This window comes from Chlorocebus sabaeus, chromosome 3 (assembly GCF_047675955.1).
Source record: "Chlorocebus sabaeus isolate Y175 chromosome 3, mChlSab1.0.hap1, whole genome shotgun sequence".
NCBI lineage: Eukaryota > Metazoa > Chordata > Mammalia > Primates > Cercopithecidae > Chlorocebus > Chlorocebus sabaeus.
Window position 1 is genome coordinate 5,919,613 of NC_132906.1, and position 23,349 is coordinate 5,942,961.

The 23,349-nt window shown below is 39.4% G+C and overlaps 1 protein-coding gene across 11 annotated transcripts in view; it reads left to right on the top strand.

The window, feature by feature from the left end:
• WASF3 (WASP family member 3) overlaps nucleotides 1-23,349 on the top strand; it is a 132,651-nt gene that overhangs the window by 37,570 nt on the left and 71,732 nt on the right. For 8 of the 11 annotated variants that reach the window (XM_008021781.3, XM_008021786.3, XM_073012980.1 and 5 more), the window contains one exon: nucleotides 20,304-20,400. The exons of 1 other annotated variant lie outside the window; for it this stretch is intronic. The gene's annotated coding sequence lies outside the window, so the exon portion shown is untranslated. Of the gene's footprint in view, nucleotides 1-18,461; nucleotides 18,482-20,303; nucleotides 20,401-22,620; nucleotides 22,719-23,349 lie in introns of those variants that run through there. 2 more of the 11 variants (XM_037986891.2, XM_073012985.1) reach the window with 2 other exon arrangements.

Genomic DNA, 23,349 nt, shown 5'->3' on the forward strand with positions numbered 1-23,349 from the left:
TCATATTAGGGTTGTGTGTTAGACACCCACATGAAGATACTGAGTTAGCTGTTGGGTATCACGGAAAGTGGTCCGGCCTGGAGCTGGGAATTTGGGAGCTGTCAGGATATATGTGTCATTTAAAACTGTGAGATCAGGAAAGGAGGGAGTGGGGATAGAGAAGAGAAAAGGTCTGAGGACTGAGTTGTAGGTGCTTGAGGTTGGAGATGGGGGCACTGGTGACTATTACTTGGTCACCCCTTAAGGTACTTGCGTCCCTGCCGGGCTCAGTGTGGTATGTTAACCCCATGCACTCAGCTGTTGCTTCAGAATGGATGTCTGGCTCTGGAGAAGACACTAGGTAGTCATTCAAAAGGACCTCAAAGGAGCAGGCGAGTGTTTTGTGTGTGTGTGTGTGTGTGTGTGTGTGTGTGTGTTTTGCTTTCTACCGCAGTGACTCTAGATTATTTTGGGCTTTGCTTGATTTCTGGACCAATAAGCTTTGCTGAACTACAGTTTTAATGAAGTTCATGATATCACCAACTTCTACGCAGTGATTTATTTAACTGACTAATCTCTAATAATAAAATATTTCACCCAGACAGCTGACTTTTTAAGAAGCCTATGATTAATGTTAGTTTGAGTAATACTGAATTTTCAGGAAAGATTCTAGAATATTGGAAATATTTTTGTGTTTTTTTGAGGGAATGAATCTCAGTTTTACTCATGAATTTTATGATAATTTCACCTTACAGTGTGTCTTAGCTCAGGCTGGATAACAAAATACCACAGCCTGTCTAGCTTAAACAACAGAGATTTTCTCACAGTTCTGGAGGCTCTGAAGTCCAAGAACACAGTTCCAGCAGGGTTCACTTCCCTGTGAGGGCCATCTTTCCGGTTTACCTGCGAGTTCTTTGTCCCCAGATGGCCTTTCTTCTGAGTGGGTGCAGAGTGTGAGTTTGGTATCTCTTATTCTAAGGCCATAGGTCCCCTAGGATCTGGGTCCCACCCTGTGACCTCATGTAACCTTAATTACCTCTATAAAGGCCCTGTCTCCAAATGCATCACGTCAGGGATGGGAGCTTCTACATGATTTTGGTGGATTATACACAATTCAGTGTACAATACAATGTTTTCTCAATTTCTCTACCTCTAATAGGAAGACATTCTTATCAGTGTCTTGTCAGTTGTCTGTTCCAGGGTAAGTTTTTCAGGATAAATGTCATTGAGCTGTGTATGCATGTGCCTGTCTCTGTGTGTTAAGCATACATGGGTTATTTTCTAAGGATATTTCTGTAATGTTACACAACTTGTGGCAATATTTACAGTGATTTTCTTCAGTTTAGACTTTGCACAAATGTTTAAGCCGTCTAATATTTTTATTTTAGGAATTGGTTTTTGAGTTTCTGTAGCATTCGAGTACTGTTTTTAGGGGATGTTACGATTTTAAGGGAGTCCCTGCCGTGCAATATTGGTTCAGTGAATGGGTGAATGAATTTAGGTGAATGTGGGTGGGGAGTGGGGGCATTGTACTGTAATGAAAGTGGAAATATAAAAAATATCATCTTAGCTTGTTTATGGAAGGGTCGTTTATCTTGCAAAACTTTCTACCTTAAGCATTACTGAGGAATTCATTCTGGTCCAAACGGACTTGGCAGAAGCATGGACTTCCCTCAGCATACTGCTTGCCGGTGCCTCCTGAGTTTTTTGGTTTGAGGGTGAGAAAGATGAAAGGTTGTAAAAGTTCTGTCTTGTGAATATGCTGAAGATTGAATCATAAAGTACCCAAACACTGTTTATAATTTCACCTTTATTTTTCTAGGCCATTTACCAAGCCACCTGAAATTTGCTTTGTTTTAAATTATTATTATTTACGGTTAATCTTGTGCTTTATGTCTTTAAATTTAACTTCAGGTATTTTTATATAATTGATAATATTTTATTATGTCACTGTTTTGTGTGCCTTAGCATTTATTTCATGTCATATTTTCTTTTAGATTTATTTATTTGCTCTTTTTAAGTCACATTCCAGTGGAATCCAGGGTCCATTAAAAACAAGGAATTGTCTGCCTTTTACTGCATTTTATATTCAGCACTTAGGTACTAGCATATAGTAGGTATTCAATAAATATTCTTTCATAAATAAATCCTATAGACACTACTTTGTATGCTTTTCCATTTCGTGTCATGTCAGAAAAATGTTATCACATAATTAACAAGTCTTCTAAAATACTGCATAGGTCATTGTGTAATAATTTATAGATCTAACATAGTTTGCTTTAAATCAGTTCCTTCATTTGGCTGATTTAGTTGCTTCTGTGTTTTATTACATAAATAACACTGAAGGGAACATCATTGTGTACAAATCTTTGTCCACATTTGTGTTCATTCCTTTATTCATATATTACTGTATTACTAGAAGAAGAATTAGTTACATTGATTTAAGTAATTTAAGGCTCTTAACATATAATGACAACAAAAGTATTCCAATTTATACTTTTTAAAGTATTAATTTTCAAAGGGCCTTTTCCTCCTGGAATTTGATTCTTAATGCTGTTTTCTTCTCATTTTGTATCTACTCCCCTTGGCAATCCCATCAAATGCTCTTCTAGTCCTTCAGTTCCAGCGAGGGCTAATTTATGGGCTCTGCTCCAGGCTCTCTGCATTTGTTAGATATCTGGAAGTTCCCCCTGTACCTCAAGATCACCATCTCCAAAAGTGTAATTATTATTTTTCCATCAAAACCTGCTCCTTACTGTTCTATTCCCTTTTGAGACAAATGAAGGTAAAATCTTTTCAGCACTCAAGTTGGAATTGTGGGAGTGATCGTCAGTTCCTCCCTTTCCTCTTGATCCTCAGCTAGCTTGTATATGCCCTTTGACTCCTGTGCTCCTGGCTGCTGCCTTGGCCTAAGCTTACTACCATCTCCTTTCTGGACTGTTGTATTACTGCCCTGTTCTAGCTCCTATATCGCTTTCCCTGAGTACATCATTCATACTGCCAAAGTTACCTCCCTGGAACACCTGTCTTCTATTCCTTTCCTAAGTAAATTCAGTTCCTTCCAACTCTCCCGGTTACTTGTAGATCCTCCTGATTTGACAGGTGATTTTTGGGCTCTGCCTGTCCATCCCCCGTCTGTCTTCTGTCATTTCCTGGGGATTTTTCTTCCTCCTCCTCCTCGGGTCTCTTGAGCTCTTGGAGCTCCACATGTATGTCTTCCTCGTTCACTGCTCTGTGGCTGCTCTCTCTCCGGCAGACTCTTTGCCTAGAATACTGTCCCTCACTTGTTCATTTAACATTCATCTTCAGATTCAGCTCTGGGAAGTCTTTCTTTACCTACCATTTCCCAATAACAACTTCCTTTTCTGTATAACCACCAGCAGTGTATAAGTACCTTGATAACATAGTCTTCAATGTCATTTGTTGCTAATATTTATGTGTAGGTTTGTAGCATAGATAGTATGAGTGTTATTTGTTTTTGATCCCATGGCACTTACCATAAAGACTTGCAGAAAAGATATTTAACAAATGTTAGTTGAACAAAGGAATATCTCAGGAGGAACACACTTAATGTCTTTTGGTGTTCTTTCTTCCTGTTTCTGTCTGATACTGTTTCCATTCAGTCTGAAGAACTTCAGCATCTTTTTAAATATAGATCTGCTCAGCTTTGGCTTATCAGAAAATGTCTTTATTTTGTCTTCCTTTTAAAATATTAAACCTTTTATTTTTATATAGTAATAATCTCAGAGAACATGGCATAAAAAAATTCACAGTCCCATGTACCCTTGCCCAACTTCCCCAAAGTTGACATCTTTTATAGCTTGTAGTATAATACAGAAACCAAGAAATTGATACTGGTACGTACCAAGTACCTTATTCACTGTTTACTGTATTTTAAGCTGCAGGTGTGTGTGTGCGAGTGGGTAAAGTTCTCTGCAGTTTTATCATATGTGTAGATTCTTATAACACTGCCACCATCAAGATACAGTACTGTTCCATCACCACAAAATCTCCCTTGTCCAGTTTCTGTGTACTCTCAGCCATCCTGTTCCTTGTCCCTGGCCCCTGTTCTTCATCTGTATTAGTTGTGTCGTTTTCAGAATGTTATATACTTGAAATCATACCATGTTTAACCTTTTGCGATGTACTTTTTTCACTAAGCAAAATGTCCTTGAGGTCTGTCCAGGTTGTTTTATGTATCAATTGTTCATTCCTTTGTATTGCTGAGCAGTTTACAGTTGTATGGATATACCAGAGTTGGTTCAACAATCCACACAAATGACATTTGCATTGTTTGTACTATTTTGCTATTATGAGTAAAGCTGCTATGAACATTTGTGTACAGGTTTTGTATGAATATATTTTCTCTGGGATGAATACCCATGAATGTGATTATTGGCAAGTTAATCTTTAGTTTTGTAAGAACCTGCCAAACTGTTTTCCAGAGTAGCTGTACTAGTTTGCATTTTCACCAGCAGTGTATAAGTGATCCATTTTCTTTGCATCCTCACCAGACTTTGGTATTATCACTATTTATTGTAACTGTTCTAACCTGAATGTAATGATACCTGATTGTGGTTTTAATTTGCATTCCTCTAATGCCTAATAATGTTGACCATCTTTTCATCTGCTTATTTGCCATCTGTGTATCCTCTTTGGTGAAATATTTATTTATTTTTTCACTCATTTCATAATTGGATTGTTTCCTTTTTTTTTAAAGCTAGTTTTGAGAGTTCTTTCTTTAGTTTTTTTTTAATTAGACAGTCTTGTGTGATAGTCATTTTCCCCACACCTCAGCATTCTAAACATGTTAGTTCATCATATTCTGACTGTAATTATTTTTGATAAAATTTAGCCTTCTTAAATGTTGCCCTTATTGCAGTTTTCTACAAGTCATATGTCTCGTTTTCCTCTGGTTGCTTTGAGTATTTCCTCTTCGTCTTTGGTTTTTAGCACTTTGGCTATGATGTGCCTAGGTGTGATTTTTCTTTGTATTTGTTATCTTTGGATTTAATGAGCTTCTTTGATCTGTGGGTTGATGTCCTTCATTACATTTGGGAAATTATCAGATTATTATTTTCTTAAGATATTTCTTTTATCCAGTTCTCTCCTTGTCTTCTGGGACTCCAGTATATTCAAACCATTTATTATTTCTCAGTCCTTGGGCAGTTTTCTTGTTTTCCATTTTTCTCTCTCTGCAACTCATAGAACCACCTTCTGCTATGTCCAGTTTTCTGTTAAGCTCATCAAATGAGTTCTTTCTTTCTGAAATTGTAATTTCCATTTCTGGCTTTTCTGTTTACCTATTTAGTTATTTTACTCTGATGAAATCCTTCACCTGCTCATCTTCCTCACTAAGTCTTTTAGTACATTTATTCATGGTTATGTCTACTGGTTGCAACATCAGGATCGTATATGGATGTACCCCTGCTGACTTTTTGAAAATGGACCATGTTTGTCTCCTCCTTGTGTCCCATTATTTCTATTTATTATTATTATCTTTTTTTTTTTGAGACATCTCACTTTGTCACCCAGGCTGGAGTGCAGTGGTGCGATCTCATCCCACTGCAACCTCTGCCTCCTGGCTTTAAGCCATTCTCGTGCCTCAGCCTCCTGAGTAGTTGGAATTACAGGTGTGTGCCACCATGCCCGGCTAATGTTTTGTGTTTTTAGTAGAGATGGGGCTTCGCCATGTTGGCCAGGCTGATCTCGAACTCCTGGCTTCAAGTGATCCGCCCGCCTGGGCCTCCCAAAGTGCTGGGATTACAGGCATGAGCCACCATACCTGGCCGCATGATTTTTTTATTGTGTGCTGGACATTAAGAACAATATAGACTGAGGAATATCTATCCCAACAAAGGGCTTGCTCTTCCTTTTGTCACACTGTTAATGTGGGGGACTGAGCTGGATCTGGGCTTCGAAGTAGCATTAGAGTCAATTTACCGTTGGATTCACATAGTTTGAGAGTGGGATCACAAATTTGTTTTTGGCAGTTTTCACTCCGAACCCCAGTAAGATCTTGGAGATCTCTTTATGCCTCAGAGCCAAGCTGCCAACTTTCTGAACGGTGGGAGATTTCTCTTTGTTTTATAGCTTGGCTGCTAGCCTTTCTGGACACTGGAGAGTTAGTTATACTCTCCATGGCTTTCGGCTCCTCAGAAGGTATCTCTTTGCCCTGCTCTTTTTTATTTTATTTATTATTATTTATATTTTGAGACAGAGTCTCACTCTGTCACCTGGACAGGAGTGCACTGGCACGATCTTGGCTCACTGCATCCTCCGTCTGCAGGGTTTAAACGATTCTCCTGCCTCAGCCTTGTGAGTAGCTGGGATTACAGGTGCATGCCACCGTGCCTGGCTAATTTTTGTATTATTAGTAGAGATAGGACTTCTCCATGTTGGTCTTGAACTCCTGACCTCGGGTGATCACCCGTCTTGATCTCCCAAAGTGCTGGGATTATAGGTGTGCGCCGCCGTGCCTGGCCTACCCTGCTCTTCTTTTCTTTTCTTTTTTTTGAGACGGAGTCTTGCTCTGTCATCTAGGCTGGAGCGCAGTGGCTGATCTTGACTCACAGCAACCTCTGCCTCCCGGGTTCAAGCAATTCTCCTGCCTCAGCCTCTGGTGAAGCTGGGATTATTGGCGTCCGCCACCACCCCCGGCTAATTTATTGTATTTTTAGTAGAGACAGTAAAAGCTGATTTCCGTCCCCTTACTTGCCTTCCTCCTGGTGTCAGGCTGCTACGTTGCATCTAGGGACTTCACAAGTGCCTGACTTAGGGGCTCTCTCAGCTTTCCTGCCCTGGCACCTTGTGCACCACCCATGTGTATTTGATTAAGGCTTACAGGAAAGAGTTGGCAAGTGGATGCAGATTTGCTGTTTTGGGACTCTTGGAGATTCTGATCTTCATTTCAGCTCACATGGAGACATTAAAAGTTTGTTAACAGTTCAGCTGGTATCTTCTTACTCCTATCTGTTGGCAGATTCTTTGTCTTTCCACCACTTTGCCACAGATGAAAACAGCTGTGGATTACTACTTTGCCTGCAAAGGCCTTCTTAATATCTGGTATTTATTTCCTGTAGGTTTCTTTGTGTTCTCTCCACACTTTGTAAATCCTGGGGCAAATTGTCCCTGTGTAATGTTATAGAATGGAGGTTACAGTCATCCCATGGGATTTGATTCATTGAGACAGTGGATAAAATATTTCCAAAAGGCATCATTTCTAAGTGGACTGGGGAGTTCAAACCTTGGCTTTGCCACTTAAAGCTTTGTAGTAGTGTTCAATTACTCTCTGAAAGTATTCCTTTGTTAATTGGAGGTTGTAACACCCACCTCTATCATCCTCTTTGGGCTCCGAAGATTAAATGATGCAGAAGTACACAGTAAACTTTCCAGGGCTTGAATGGTTTGTCTGGGATTACTGTAGGAAAGATTTTGAGATTTGTCTTTAATGGTAGAGTGGTCAGTAAGGTGAGTGGGATGGATACATGATGACTTTCCATTTCCTGAGTTGTCTTTACAGCAAGATTATATTTCATTTCAAATAAAAGAAGGGAAGGCTAGTGGTTAAAAGCATTGTCTCTGAAAACAGGTTTTCTAGGTTTGACTCTCAACTCTGTTATGTACTGTGTGACCTGAGGCAAGCCACTTCACTTCTCTGTTTCTTAGTTCCCTTGTTTGTAAAATGGGGATATTAATAGTTCCTACTTGCTAGGGTTGCTGTGAGGACCAAGTGAGAGGCTAAGAACATAAAGCAGAGTTCTGGCTCAGCATGGCAGGCTCAGTAGCAGTGAAGTACATTGCTTGTCATTTTTTCCTTTCTAGATGCTCTCATGTCAGGGCAGAGACAATCCTCGTTAGCTTTTCATCCCAGCAGAGAATTCAGATACAAATCCTGAGTAAAAAGGTGTATTTAGTAAGATGTTTCACAATGCTCATGGGAGCTGGGGTGTCTGTCCGTTCTGTTGTTGGTTGGTTAGTATTGGAGGCCAGATGTTTTAACTCCTCTTTCATGACTTAATCTCCTTGTGCTGGATTCATCTCCAAAAGACGAACGGGAGCATCCGCTCTGCATTACTTATTGCCTCCAAGAAGAAACACTGTCGCAGCACTGTAGAATGGTAATGTCTGTTCCCTACACATCCTCTCTCCACCGCTCCACTTCTGTCTTTCCTCCTTTCCTTAGTAGTTGTAGGAATGTGGTATATAGTGGGGATGATTGCTTTCTTTGTGGCAGAGTAGAGATGATTAGCAATTTGGTTCTCTTAGGTTGAAAATGCTTAGTTTTATAGGTTATATAGTAGATAGAGCCATGCTGTGTTGAAATCTCATGGTTTTGTGGGTTTATATAATGTATTTTCAACACTTTTAGGTGCAATAATATTCACTTGCTTTCAGATGTATTTTAAAAGTTACTGATTACTTTTGTATTAAGATTTGAGGTCATTAATTTTAAGCAGATTGATAAAAATGGTACTTAATCTCTGTGTATTTGGTATGTGAATTACGTAGCATTTATTTTAGGAGATTTCCGTGGAATTCCATTTATCTCAGCAGTTTTGAGGGGAGAAGATAATACTGTAGATGTAATTTGCTGAAGTACTTTAATTTTAATTCTGTTGACTGTTGCTGTGTATAGGTTTATTACCACTTTAATTTCTTCAGTTTACTTTGTATGTGGAGTTGCATAGTCACTGAATCATTATTCCTGTGCTCAAAGGTTCTACAAAGATGAGGCCTTCCTTACATCTCTTTAGAAAGAAGCATCCTGTCACTGGAATATGGATGATAGTGGATGATAGAGATAATAGGGGCAGAATCTGGATCTTGGTACCCTCCTACTTTCAGGGTTGACAGATTCAGCTGGCATTTTATGCAGAATTCAAGTTATTAACAGAAAACTCTACAAAATCTAATGAAGCTTTAGTTAAATAAACATGAGGATTTCAAATATCAGAATATCTACTGTTTGGAATATCTACATTTCTGTACCCTTTCAGTGAGTACATTGGCCATTATTATCTTTGTTTGTAGAAAACAAAGAGGTGCTGGTTCAGGGATATTTGATACATTGGCCACTGGCCTCAAACATGAATTTTGTCATTTGGAGACAGATCAGTGCTGCCACCATAACCTCACAGAGTGAGGATGTGGCCTGTCATCTGCATACACAAATGCAAAGAGAGCCGCACTTCCTTTTTGCCGAGAGTGGGCTGAGTAAACCTGCCAGATGGTGGTGGTTGTGCTTGTCTGCCCACAGGGAGCATGTTTTGCTTTTAGTTGTCTAGAAATAATAACTACCATTTATTAAATGCCTCTGCTACCTTGCTACGTTCTTTGCCCATAAGACTTCATCCTCCCCGTCACATTTTAAGGGGAGGTATGATTAGCTTTATTTTTATAAAAGGGGAGCTTGAGACTCAAACAGTAATAACTCTTCCAAGGTCCAGAGCTTTTCGATAGTAATTCCAGGGTGGAACTCAGATCTCTGACCCCGTACCTCTGATCTTTCCCCTTTACCATGCAGCCTCTGGGCTTCAGAAAATGTTTCCTACAGGATTATATTGGATGCCACTGACATAATTAATTGGAGATAGAATTTGATGCTAGAAATGTTTTTGGCAATAATGAGTTACTTAGGTGACTGAATTTTTACATTTATTTCTAGGAAGTCATTTTTCCTTGTTTTTGTTTGTGTCTTCTCTCATAAATTGTAGTATTCTTGTGGCGTGAAGGTGGGCCATTTAGTTTCCTGATTACTGTAGATATAGTGTGAGTTGGGTTTTGACTAGAGGCTCAGGGGCTTTGAATGTAGACATGTTGTAAAATGTTATTGCTGTGTTTGTCAGTCTTGTTTGAACACATAGGATCCCCTGTGGGTACAGGTTTATGAATCTCTTTGTTATAGTGGCCACTATTATATTTTATCCTCAGAGAGAGAAAAAGAAAAACTGAAGTTATTTGCTGAATTGCACATGAAATCTTTATGTCAGGTTTAGTATTATAGAGGTAATTTTGAAATATAGTTTGATTTTGGAGTATTTAAAAATTGTCATGATAATAATGAAAAAAATACCTCTGCAATGCAGTATTTACATCTTGCTATTTCTATTTGATAATATACAGATTTGCTGTGTATTTTATGCACTTATGTAATGATTTTCATTATTTTCTTTGTCCAAATGTAAGACTCAACACATTCAGTGAAACTAAGTGGAAATCCTGATTTGGTTATGATCTAACCCATTGGTATCCAACAGATTGCTGACTCTGTGGTATTTTAGCCCGGGTTATTTGTCACCTGATTTTTAAGTCTTGAGCTTGAAGAGGAAGGAGATAAGGGCCCATGGGGAGGTAAGAGTAATTGCTGTTGGTACCTCTGTTAAATTTGTCTTTCTCCTGAAACAGCTGTGGAAGTGCAGAGCTCCAGGAATTAGCTGAAGGTAAAAAAGACAGCACTATCCTTCTGGCCAGCTGTAGAAGGCTCAGCAGCATCTTGTGCTGGGGCCTGGGTGGTACCTTTTGTAGGGGTTGGACTGTGGTTAATATGAGGACAGATTAGAAACTCTGGATTCAGAGAGCAAGGTGAGGCTGGGAGGTAAAGGTGTTCCAGCACCTGAACAGGAACCAGGTGAATCTTCACGAATCAAGGTAGGTGAAATCAAGGAAGTAAAAACACAAATAACTAGTTGGTCAGTTGAGCAGGTGCTCAGGAGGCAATACGAAGTCAGAGACCAGGGATGGAATATAGGCATAGGAGAAAGGCAGAGACTCAAACAAGTAAAGGATGTAAGGCAACTTTAAGCACAGTTAAGAAAACCTCTTTTGGGCTGTGTGTGGTGGTTCACACCTATAATCTTGGCATTTGGGAGGCTGAGGCAGGAGGATCACTTGAGGCCAGAGTTTGAAACCAGCCTGGGCAGCACAGTGAGACCCTGTGTCTCTCTACTAAAAATGTTTATAAAAAACATTAAAAAGGGGAAACCTCTTTTATACTTATTTATGATGGCCTATGAACAGCTTTAAGGATTTTCTGGTTGGAGACAGGATGGTGGGGCCAAAGCTAAGGGTAATGCCCTGGTTTGGTTGCTGAAGTTAGGGAAAGAAAGACATTTGTTTACGAGATGATTCTTAGGTGGCATCATAAACAGTAGTTTAATGTATATGTAAATACGAGGGCTTCTGATTGAGTTGAGAAAACAGAACCTAGGCCTCTGAAGGTAAATCCCAGTGGAAAGTAGCATGTGTTGGGTTTCACATTGGTTATACTCCTAGTGAGTTCTGTTGGAGTTAGGAGGATGGGGTGAACTAGCTGGGTTGGGGTGGTCCTGAAACCATAGTGAAGAAGATAGAGTCAGTCATAGAAGGAGTGGAGTTCCGAATAAACCTTGAAACTTAGGTGAGATCGATGTAGGTGAGTGTGTCTTTCATCTGTATTTACTGTGTGATTTTTTTTGGATGAGTCATTCTGTAAGACTGTTTCCTAATTTGCAAGATAGTTAAACTAATTCCTAACTTGCAGGTGTCAAGGTTGTAGGGATTACATGAGATGATTTATGTGAAGGCCCTTTGTAAATGGCACTGTGGATTCAGATGTAAGTTGTTATTAATAAATTGCCAGTTGCAGTGGGGAGCCTGTTGGATAAGAGCTTTGTTTTAATTCATTCATCGTATGTAAATAAGGTGGTACTCTTTGCAATCAGAGCTGTTTAATGAAGGTCATGATTAGAGGGAAAGAGTCAGGAGGCTGTTTTTAAGTAAGGTTGGTATATGCCTGAGATTTCACTTACAACCTTATAAATACATAATTAGTATTGAAAATTACTGTTGAATGTGCATCCGAAGTGCTTTGCATTTTTTTGGTTGATAAAAAGAAATGTATTTGAAGAGTAAGTTACTGAGCTATAAAAAAAAAAGGAGTCCATTTAGTAGCAAAATTACACGATGCTTCTCATTCTACGTTCTGAAACAGGCTATTTTTAGCATCTCTTTGAATCAGGGATGAATTCTAGTTATAGGGTTCAGTAATTAAAGCTGAGAAATATACAAAGTAGTTTGGGCAAGAAAATCTTTTTACTTGGGTTGGATTTGTTTCAAGGTTTAAACTGTCATCTCAAGGGCCTCCCTGGAAGCCACTGTTTTTGTAATCTTTGTGGGGTGAAGAGCAATAGAAAGTGCCAAAAGATCAGCCAAGGACACAGTGTCCCACTTTTTTAAGAACAGGGAAGTTTTAAAAATTCTGGAATCCTGTTATTTCCTAACTGGTGACCTTGTTGCATCTGTGTTCTCTGCACAGTCCTGGACAGAGGCGCCAGGGTCCCTTGGCCTCTCCCTGTCTTTCCTGTCCTCAGGCCCTTCCTTCTGGTCAGTATTTTCACCCTCAGGACCTCTGCTCCTCCGTCCAGCTATCCTGCTGACCCCTGGTTTTCCTCCAGTTCTCAGACTGCTTCTCAGTATCGCTAAAGAAAACTGCTTAATGATGCCCTTGGTACCAGTCCACATTTGTATTTAATGATGGTAGATTATTCAAAATGTTGCTGAACAGCTTCTTGGTTCTAGTCAACAATCTTTCCTCAAACTGGAAGCCTTATTTTATCATGAGAAAGTTATTATTTTATCTTTTTATGCCCATCACAAAGAAGCTCATTAACTGTTTGGTGGAATTGAAACAACTGTTGATTCAAATTCTCATGCTTTATGCTTGTGTGGCACTTAAACATGGTGATCACAGAGCCAACTCAGGGTCACTAAATACAGGGCAGGTCCAGCTTTTCTAGTTGAAGTAGGTTGGGAAGATGCATTGTTTTTCTTTTAAATCTCTGCATTTGGGGAAAAAAATCACTTCTTTGACAAATGTTTTTGAGTGTTGTCTATGTGCTAAGTATTGTGCCAAGTGCTGGAATTAAAAAGGAAAAGATTTGTCACAGTGAAGAATGGAGTTAGGGATCAAAGTATTAGGATCCACAGGTGGCTGCCCGGGGCCAGACCTGTCTACTGTGTACATTAAAAACGAAGCTTAACTGTCACATGTAGGCAGAAACATCATAGGATTAGATAATCGAGTTTTCCTTTGAAAACCAATTATATTTACTATGGATTTCTAACCATTTTCAACTTCTTAAATTTTTTGATTTCTAGTAGTTCTGCACTTTTTGTTGTGGTAATGAATAACTAGGCAAATTTAAGAGTAGGACTGAATTTGAACGTAAATCATTCTGGTTTTAGGTTTTTGTTTGCTCATTTGTTCATTATTTGTTTTGTTCTGAATCCACATTGATTGAGAGGTTGCCATGAACTCCTTTCTATGTGAAACCCTGGGATTGGTACTGAGATGCAGTGGACATGCTCCCAGCTCTGGTGGGTTGTCCAGGCTGCCGGGGCGGCACCTGCAGTAACAGTGATTGGTGCTCTTTATTGCTTGTTAAATGAGGCAGACAGCTCTTCCCATGGGTTAGCTCATTTAATTCTCACAGTCTGATTTGTGTAGTTAGGGAAATGTAGGTTTAAATAAACTGCTCAGAGTTTTCTGTAGCCTCACAGGAGACGGACAGGTGGATACATACACGCTTTATCTCAGGAGCAAGTTCTGCATCTGGAGCTGTTTGACTAGGTCTCTTTTTTCCTCTCTCTCTCTCTCTCTCTCTCTCTCTCTCTCTCTCTCTCTCTGTGTGTGTGTGTGTGTGTGTGTGTGTGTGGCGAGGACAGGATCTCACTCTGTTACCCAGGCTGGAATGCAGTGGTGTGATTGTAGCTCACTGCAGGCTTGACCTCCCAAGCTCAAGCGATCCTCCCACCTCAGCCTCCTGAGCAGCTGGGACTACAGGTGTGCGTCACCATGCCCAGCTAATTTTTTCTTTTTAGAGACTGGCTTTGCCCTGTTGCCCAGGCTGGTGCCAAACTCCTGGGCTTGAGCAATCCTCCTCCCTCAGCTTTCCAAAAGGCTGGGATTACAGGTGTGAGCTACTGCCCTGGCCCTTTGACTACCTCTCATAGCACAATATTTAGATGGTGTTAAGAGGTTTATCTTCACGTTGACTTTGTATACTCTTTGCATCTCAAAGGACAGAAATCAGTCTCTTGGTGTCACTGTTCCTCTCTTGTTTACTGCAGCTGGAACCAGTCTTCTGTCATAGCACTTTGCATGCTCAGTAGTCCCCCCATATCCGAGGTTTCACTTACCACAGTTTCAGTTACTGGCAGTCACCTGTGGTCTGAAAATATTAGGATATTTTGTGCATACACATGAGAGAGAGACCACATTCATGTGACTTTTATTACAGGATATTGGTATAATTGTTCTATTTTGAGTATTGTTAGTCTTACTGTGCCTAATTTATAAATTAAATGTGCCTAATTTATAAAATAAGTTATCATAGGTATGTATATATAGGAGAAAACTTAGTATACAGGGTTTGGTACCATCCACAGTTTTAGGCATCTGCTGAGTGTCTTGGGCTGTATACCTTTCAGATGGTAGGGAGGGTTCCTATGTCTCTCTTTTCACTTAACACTTTATAGCTTGTGGTGTGGTATTTTTTGGTATAACACATAGCTTTATGTTTGTGTGATTCATAGTTATATTTCTAATGCATAATAGTGGGCTAGTGTCAAAAGGCAAATTAAAAATCTAATTAAAAATCAAGATCTAATTGGCTTTTATTTGTGATTCTAGCATTGAATTGTACCTCATTCTATAAAACAGGATGGGTGTTCCAGTGAGCTGAGGAGAGGAGCGTGGCTTTGTAGGCAGAAAAAGGCTGAAGAAAGCAGAAATAAAGAATGAACAGCAGATTCGTTATTTCAGAATTACTTTTTTTATAGGGTTAAAATGGAGGAAACTTTCTTATTATCTCAGCTCAGATAAACTGGGCCACTTCTGATTGGTTGCCATGAATCTCTTATTTTTTTGTTTTTAATAGAAAACTGGCTTGTTTCAGAGCAGTTTTTTTTTTTTTTTTTGGTTTGTTTGTTTTGTTTTTTGGAAACAGGATCTTGCTCTGTCGCCCAGACTGGAGTGCTGTGGAGTGATCTCAGCTTACTCACTGCAGTGTCAGCCTCCTGGGCTCAGGTGATCCTCCTGCTTCAGCCTCCTGAGTAGATGGGGCCACAGGAGTGTGCCACCATGCCTAGCTAATTTTTGAATTATTTGTAGAGATGAGGTCTCCATGTGTTGCCCAAGCTGGTCTCAAACTCCTAGGCTTAAGAGATAATCCTACCTAGGCCTCCCAAAATGCTGGGATTACAGGCATGAGCCACCGTACCCAGCTGAGTTCAGTTTAAGTGACAGTTACCACAAGTGACTCCATTCTGGTTTGGTCTGGTCTACTAGGGCCTAGTACAGGGGCTCAGTCCAAAGTAATGTCCCCTGCCTCTTGTCCCCCATAAACTGTGTTGAACAGTAGTAAATGCTTGAATGAACTGATGTGCGGTTGATGTGGCCCAGATCGTTGTCAGGCTATCAGATTTTCTGGCCAGGGACTATTAGCCCAGAGGTGTGGGCCACTCATGGATCTTTACAACGTCATATCAGGAATTGGTTCCTTTTTCTTTGTATTTTACTAGGCAGTTATTGTTCATTAAATGGAAGGGAAATAAACTATTATCTTACGATTCTTGTATTTACGTCTGTGATAAGTAATTTTTGAGTGAACAAAGTACTCAAAACTGGGAGAATTTCTCTTCATTTGCTCTCTTTTAGTATAATTAATATAGTTTTATTGAAATTAAAATGTACCTAGCCAAGAATGTGAGACACGTAGGTGTTCAGTGAATGTCAGCTAATGTTGTTTTTGTTTTAACTTACAGCAGTATCTCTTCTGCTACTTGTTTTGTATTTTTTTGTGTTTGTTTACTCTTCCCCACCAGATCAACTTTTTGGGGGCAAAGACCTTACTACTTGACCTTGTTTTTGCCTCACTTTCTGTAACAGGTCAGTTATGTGTTGAATTGTATGGTGGGGCCAGCTAAAATATGTTCATGCTGGCTCTGACTTCAAAAGGTGTGGAACTGTTGTAGCAGTGGGGTATCGAAGCTCAGATAGTCAACCAGAGAGCAAGAAAGAGGAGAAACACAAAGATTGCTGTCTTGTTATGCTAGACATAGGCTTTTTGCTAAAAAATTCGTACTTGACTTTCTTATGAGATATATTTCTCTGAAGCTAGAAGTAGTTACATTTCTATAGTGTCTTGCAATCTCGTCAATAGAATGTTATATGTGAATAGTTAAAAACATTGGTGATGTGATCTCGTCGATAGAGGTGAAAAGAACAGAATTTCAGCCTGGTTTAGGAGGTAAGGCTGGAAAAAGAAGTGGTGAAATAGAGCTATATCTCGAGCTAGCTTCTCATTTCTGGAAAACTAGAATTTGGAGGCGTATAAGAGATGTCAGGGACTAAAATAGTAAATCCAGATACAATCAGATTAGGATAATATTGGTAGATTAACAGTGGGTCATTTAGATACAACCTGTTCTCAGGTTAAGTGTTTTCAAGTAGCAGAATTCTTTATTTCATATTGATTTTGGATGTCGTGGATAAGTAAGATTAAAGGGCGTATTACTAGGGAAAATTTTATTATCATTGACCTTGTAAAATGCCCTGTAGTAGAAAAGTAGGTATTTCATTAGATAAACTCTGTCATTTCTCTCATCAGACTACAGAGAAATGTAACCTGAATGTGAAGTGAGCTGCTGACGAGGTGAATGGTCTAAATGTATTTGAAATTACCTGCGCTCGTGTTGGCTGTCATAATGCTGTGTGGTCCCCTCCTCCCCTTTCCCTCTTCTTTTTGGAAAAAGACATTTTTTTTTTTACTAGGCAGTTATTTTTCCTGGCTTGACTTTAGTCTGTGATTATTCTCTAAATTGTGACTTCCCGTGGTTTCATGATGTCATTTTTCTTTTCTTTTTTCCCTGAATGGTATAAAGAATTTTTATTTAGTAGTAGTATTTTAATACTTGAGCCTAGAGACAGCAGGATTATATTTTGTTGCTACCATATTGAGGTCATTATTTGGAACCTGAGTGAACAAGGATAAGTACATCTGTGATGGGATTTTAGCGGCAAGAGGTCCTTAAAGATTACCCAGTTTGTTCCTCTAGTCAGTGATTTGCTTATTTATTCAAATATTTGAGTGTCTATATGCTTTTCTTTGCAGTATTTCTTTTCCCAGATGTTGGTAATAACACCTTCAGTACAACTATCTCAAGCCAAAAATCTTAGAAGAGTACTGTCCAACATAGTAGCCAGTAGCCACATGTTACTATTTAAATGAACATTCGTTAAAATGAAGTAAAATATTGAGTTCCTTACTCACATTGGCACATTTCAATCTGGATCCAGCACTCCATGTGGCTGGAGGCTGCCCTGTGGGACACGGTCACTGTATAGAACATTTCCTTCGCTGCAGAACATTCATTTGGACAGTGCTACCTCAGAGTACTCCTTGACTCCAGGGGAGTCAGCATCCCCATCCACTTAATCTCCCGAGACCTGTGTCTGTCAGATGTGTTCCATTTAAAGAATCCTCGCTTGTCTTAGTTTAGGTCTTCATCACCTGTCTTCTAAATTACGGCTTAAATTCAGTGACCAGCCTTGTGAAGCTGTCCCTGCCGCTGCCCCTCCAGCTGTAGCCACCTTCTCCCTTGTGCTCTCTGCATCCCCCACATACACCTGTCAGTGTGCTGGCCCCATGGATTGCTACCTGCTTGTTTACAGACTTTTCTTCTGGTGGACTGAGAGGTTCTTGGGAGTCCAGGATTGGGCTTTGGTTTTTCCAGGGGGAGGGGCAGGCATAGTGACTGACACATAACTACATATATATGTGTTTATTGAGCAGGTAAAGGCATGGATGGATGGAGGCCATAGTAGGTTGCAGTTTGAAGGCAAGAGACCTTTGGATACCTGGAAACTAGACGACAGGAGGGCATTTGTGTCAGGGGGAGCGTAATGGATGCAGGGCCAGAGGTAGGAAGTTACAGGGCAATTCTGCTTCTGGACAGTAGCCACAGGAGAGCACTGTCAGCACCATTCAGAGTGTAGCCATGGACGGAAACAGAATTGGAGCGATGGTGTTGTATAGAAGCATGCTTCCCTGTTCTGGCCAGTATTGTACCTCTTAGTAGAGGTGCTGTGTTTCCAGTTAGCAGCCTTAATCTGTGACTTCAAAGGAGTTACTGATATGCTCTCCACTGTCAAATGAGGCTACGTATTAACAAAGTCTAGTGAATTCTTCAAGACTTTTATGGTTCCTGACTTATGTTAGAAATGTTAGCAGCTCAGCAGCAAGGAAAAATGCATATGTCTGTGTCCAGAAGGAGACAATCCAATGTAGATATTACTTACTTACTCCTTCCTTCCTTCCTTTGTTTGTTTATTTATTTATTTATTTATTTATTTATTTATTTATTTGGTAGAGACAGGGTTTCGCCATGTTGCCCAAGCTGGTCTCAAACTCCTGGGCTCGTGATCCACCCACTTCAGCCTTCCAAAGTGCTGGGATTACAGGTATGAGCCACACCGTGCCTGGCAAGAACAGTTACTTTCTAGTCGTCTAGACTCATCCTGACTCCTTTTTTTCCTACCTGTGTGATCCTCAACAACTCACTTTTTGATCCTAATTTCTTCATTTTTAAATGGAGATATTTCCTGTGAGGACTAAGTTAAATGTATATGAGGTGTTAGCTCTATGCTTGGACCTGAGTAAAGCATTTACCAAATAATAGCTAATAACAAAAATGGTAAGTCCATAGCCTTTCACACAAATGGGAAAATTCATAATTGTGTTTCAAAAAGGAAGAGTTAACATGTGATTCTTAAACGGAAGTGGTCATCCGGGAAATACATACGATGTTGGACATCTTCCTTGTCCTTAGGCACAGTTAGCTGGATATAACCATCTCTTAAGTGAAATTTATAGTGCTGGTTACCCTCAAAATCATCAAGTCGAATCGGCTGATCTAGTAGAGGTAAAATTAGGCCTGAATAATCTAAACCCAGGGATAATTTTCTGTATTTGGAAATAAGGTGATCACTTACGCAAAGTACTTAAGAAAAAGCTCACTTTTCTCTTTTACTCAGCATCAAGAGCATGCTGTACAGCTGCTCCGAAGGAAGAGAAGAAAATCGTGTGCTGCTTGAGTTTTAAATAAGTAAACTAGGATGTATAAAATAGAGTATCGTTGAATGATCATTCTGGTTTTTTTTTTGTGTGTGTACTGTTAAAAGGATGGTTGCGGTCTTAACTATGTGAGTTCTTAGAATCTACTGGCCTACATAGAATTCATGCAGGTCCAGATAATTCCTTTTAGTAGACTCAAAGTTGCTTTTCTTCCATAATGAAATGGCACAGTTTCTGCTTTCTCATGCCTGGACCTCCTTTCCCAAGCTTGACGCCTCCCACCCTTGTTTGACTTTCCTGAAGCTGCACCCCACCCCACTTCTGGGCCGCTGTTCTCTTGCTTTCTTGCATCTACCTTATTGTATTAAAATTATCTGCATTTATTTGTTACCCTCACAAGACTGAGTGCTTTCACAAACAGGCATTTTCTTACTCATTTTTATGTGTTCAGTGTTGAAAGAGGGACTGACTTCTACAGGATGCTTGGTACACTCCTGCTGAGTGAATGGATGCCTGTTCACTAAAATTGTCTTGTATGTGTTCTTCCCAAGTAGAACATAATTCTGAGTGGGAAACTATATCATGCTTCTGGTTACCTCATAGCTCTAGCACATTGGTATACAACATTGATCAGTTTGCTCTGTAGCCTTGCTGTTAATGTCCAGTGTTCTGGAAACACTTTCTAAGGTCTAATTGGCAGTTATTAAATCTGTTACTATTTTATCCTTGTACCTACTATTAGAATATTTATAAAATGATCACCAAGACTTGTATTAAATTTGAATATTGTTAGGGGAAATTGATACAAATGCTCTTATTAGGTACAGTTCTTATGTGAATGATTACTATTATTTGATTCAGTCTGTAGGCAGTAACAAAACCTAAAATATATGTGTTGTTGAGTAAATGAATTGAGTAGTTTAGTTGAATACACTTAAACTTGACTTTTTGTTTTTCTGCCCTTTGGCTATTATTTACTGTGAGTCCTTGAAGTTAATTTCAGAGGTTTTTCCAGAATAGGGGGTTGGAATTATACAGGATTTCACACACCTTATTAGCTTCTTACTTAAAATAATTAAAAAAGAACTGGTTCAGGGATTAGAGCTCCCTTGAAATTGTTGAAATGTGAAATTTGAATTTAAGACTTTCTTGAAGACTTGAATGCATTTTGCCTACTGGTAATTAATTCTTTTTTTCTTTTCTTTATAGTTTTAGTTTTGATTGCTGTTACTCTTACTGATAACTGAGCCAAAGTGGTGATGCTACTTGAGGGGAATTTCTGCAACCCATCGTCAACGATTATATGGTAAGAGTGTGTGCCTTTTACCCTTAAAGCCATTTAATTCCTGTAACATAGTGTAGAAATTTAATTAGAAATAGAAATAGCATAAAATATTTTAATATTTTTGAGTATTAAATATTTAATATTAATATGCTTTAATATATAAATATTAACCACAGGTAATATTTTAGAGTTTTAGATCCTAATCAATAGTTTAGGACATTGAAAGAGAAAAAAAACTTGATATATTCATTTCCATATTAATTTTCTTGTGTGAAAAACATGGTTATGTAGTTTATGACTTATTAAGCTGAGATCTCAATTTTCCTCCATTTTTGCCCATTTACTTTTTCTTTCCTGGAATTTAACCAGTTCTTTGTTATCCGAATCTTGCTAATAATGAATGGGTATAAGAAGTCAAGATTTAGAAAGTTAAACCTAGTCAGATGGCTGGTGGCTCATGCCTGTAATTCCAGCATTTTGGGAGGCTGAGGCGGGTGGATCATGAGGTCAGGAGATCGTGAAAATCCTGGCTAACACAGTGAAACCCCGTCTCTACTAAAAATACAAAAAAATTAGCCGGGCGTGGTGGCACGTGCCTGTAGTCCCAGCTACTGGGGAGGCTGAGGCAGGAGAATGGTGTGAACCCAGAAGGCGGAGCCTGCAGTGAGCTGAGATCGTGCCACTGCACTCCAGCCTGGGCGACTGAGCAAGACTCCGTCTCAAGAAAATCCAAAAACCCAAAAGCAAACCTAGTCAGTTTTACTATAATTTATTCTGAACTGAGGTGGTGGTGATCGTGATAGTGGCTAAAATGAGGTTTTTGAATTATTTATGGATTTCAGTGAGCTGTCTTGCTCTAATTTTAAGGGGTAATTGAGGAGTAATGAGACATAGCAGACTACTAGGGCAAGTTATTTCTTTGAGCTTCACTTTCCTCATGTGCAGAATACTATCATCTATCTTGCCTGATCTATGGAATTATAAAAATCAAATGAGAGGATGTATATGGAATTTTCCTTCTCTTTCTTTTTTTCTTTTGAAAGGATAGGGAGAGAATAACACGTCTTTTGGCTTTAAGATGATATTGAGAGGTGGAAGAAAGGCTGTTATACCAGAATTAGAAGCTGGAAGATTGATCTCTAATCCTAGCTTGCCTTGACCTTGGGCATATCATTACGTATTAATTTACCATAGAAAAATTGAACTTGATTTCCATACTTTCACTTTATGGGTAATTTTTCAGGAATATATGTGTTCTCTGACCACGTTTAATTAAGCTAGAAATCAGTATCAGATACCCCAGAAATTCCAAAATATTTTGAAATTAATGATCACATCCTGAAAACCCATGGTTAAAGAGGAGCTTACAAGGCAAAATATTGAATGGAATGAAAATGAAAGCATAATGTATCAGAATGTATGTGATGCACCTAAAGTACTACTTTAAGGGGAAATTTATAGTGTTAAATGCTTCCATTAGAAAACAAAAGTTAAATAGCTTTTGGGCTTTTCCTGTGTGTCATGATGGGTTACAGGTTGATTGTAGTTCTGATAAATGGCTTCTTTTGCTTCCTATCCAATTAATGTGAAGAGGGGAGATAGTTAAATTCTCTTGTCAGGCAAGCATTTATTTTAGTATTTGTGTTCCGCTGTATAGTTTTTTGGGGGCTTTCAGGTGCGTCATCTCACCACAGCCTTTTGAAATAACCAGGAAGATATTACTGCTTTCATATTTAAAATAAGGACTGGAGGCTTAATGGAGGCCTCAGCTCTTGAAGAACTGGGGCTTCTGCTTGCCACGCCATCTGCTTGTTTGACTGCCGCGCTGCATTTCCAGGCCTTTGGAAGAAGCGCTATCTGTGTTCAGACTGTTGAAGGTGGCACACTCGGATTAGCTTGGTGAAGCAGATTCTCTTCGATGAGGCAATTCTCTAGGAGGAGTACTTTTCTTAGTTTGTATTATGCCCATCAGAGGTGGCCTGTTACTAAGTACTGTTTTGGAGCTATGCCCGTCTGGTTGCTAAATGTGTCTTTTTTTTCTTTTATCTTGATATTTAGTCCTGTGTGGTGGCTAACAGTCGACTTACTTTTACTTGACCTTCATGTTAGAATGCACATATTAAATAAACATTCAGTGATCTCCTACTTTTTCATACTCAGATGATCTGTCTCCACAGATTCCGGTTTTTTTTGTTTGTTTGTTTGTTCATTTTTTGAGACAGAGTCTCCCTGTGTTGCCAGGCTGGTGTGCAGTGCCATGATCTCGGCTCATTGCAACCTCTGACTCCCTAGTTCAAGCGATTCTCCTGCCTCGGCCTCCCAAGTAGCTGGGATTACAGGTACGTGCCACCATGCCCAGCTAATTTTTGTATTTTTAATAGAGACAGGGTTTCACCATGTTAGCCAGGATGGTCTCAATCTCCTGACCTCGTGATTCACCTGCCTCTGCCTCCCAAAGTGCTGGAATTACAGGTGTGAGCCACCTTGCCTGGCCCACAGATTCATTTTGAAACTGCTTTATTGAGGAATGGTTGACATACAGTAAACTATGCTTATTTAAAATGTGTAATTTGAAATATGTCTACACCCGTGAAACCATCAATGTAGTTGAACTGGTGATCGTTGTTTCCTCGTGGCTCTTGGTCATCTTTCCCTTTTGTTTCTCTCCTACCCTTGCATAACTGCTGGTCTGCTTTCTGTCCCTATATATTAGTTTATGTTTCCTAGAATGTTATGTAAATGGAATAATACAGTATGTAGTCTTTTTGTCTGGCTTTCATTCAGCGTAAATAGAGATTCATCTTTGTTGTTGCATGTATCAGTAGTTCATTCCATGTTATCATTGAATAGTACCTCACTCTAGGGATGCAATGCAGTTTGTTTATCCATTCACCTGCTAATGGACACTTGGGTTGTTTCTAGTTTTTGGCTGTTACAAATAAAGCTGCATGAACATTCGTATACAAGTCT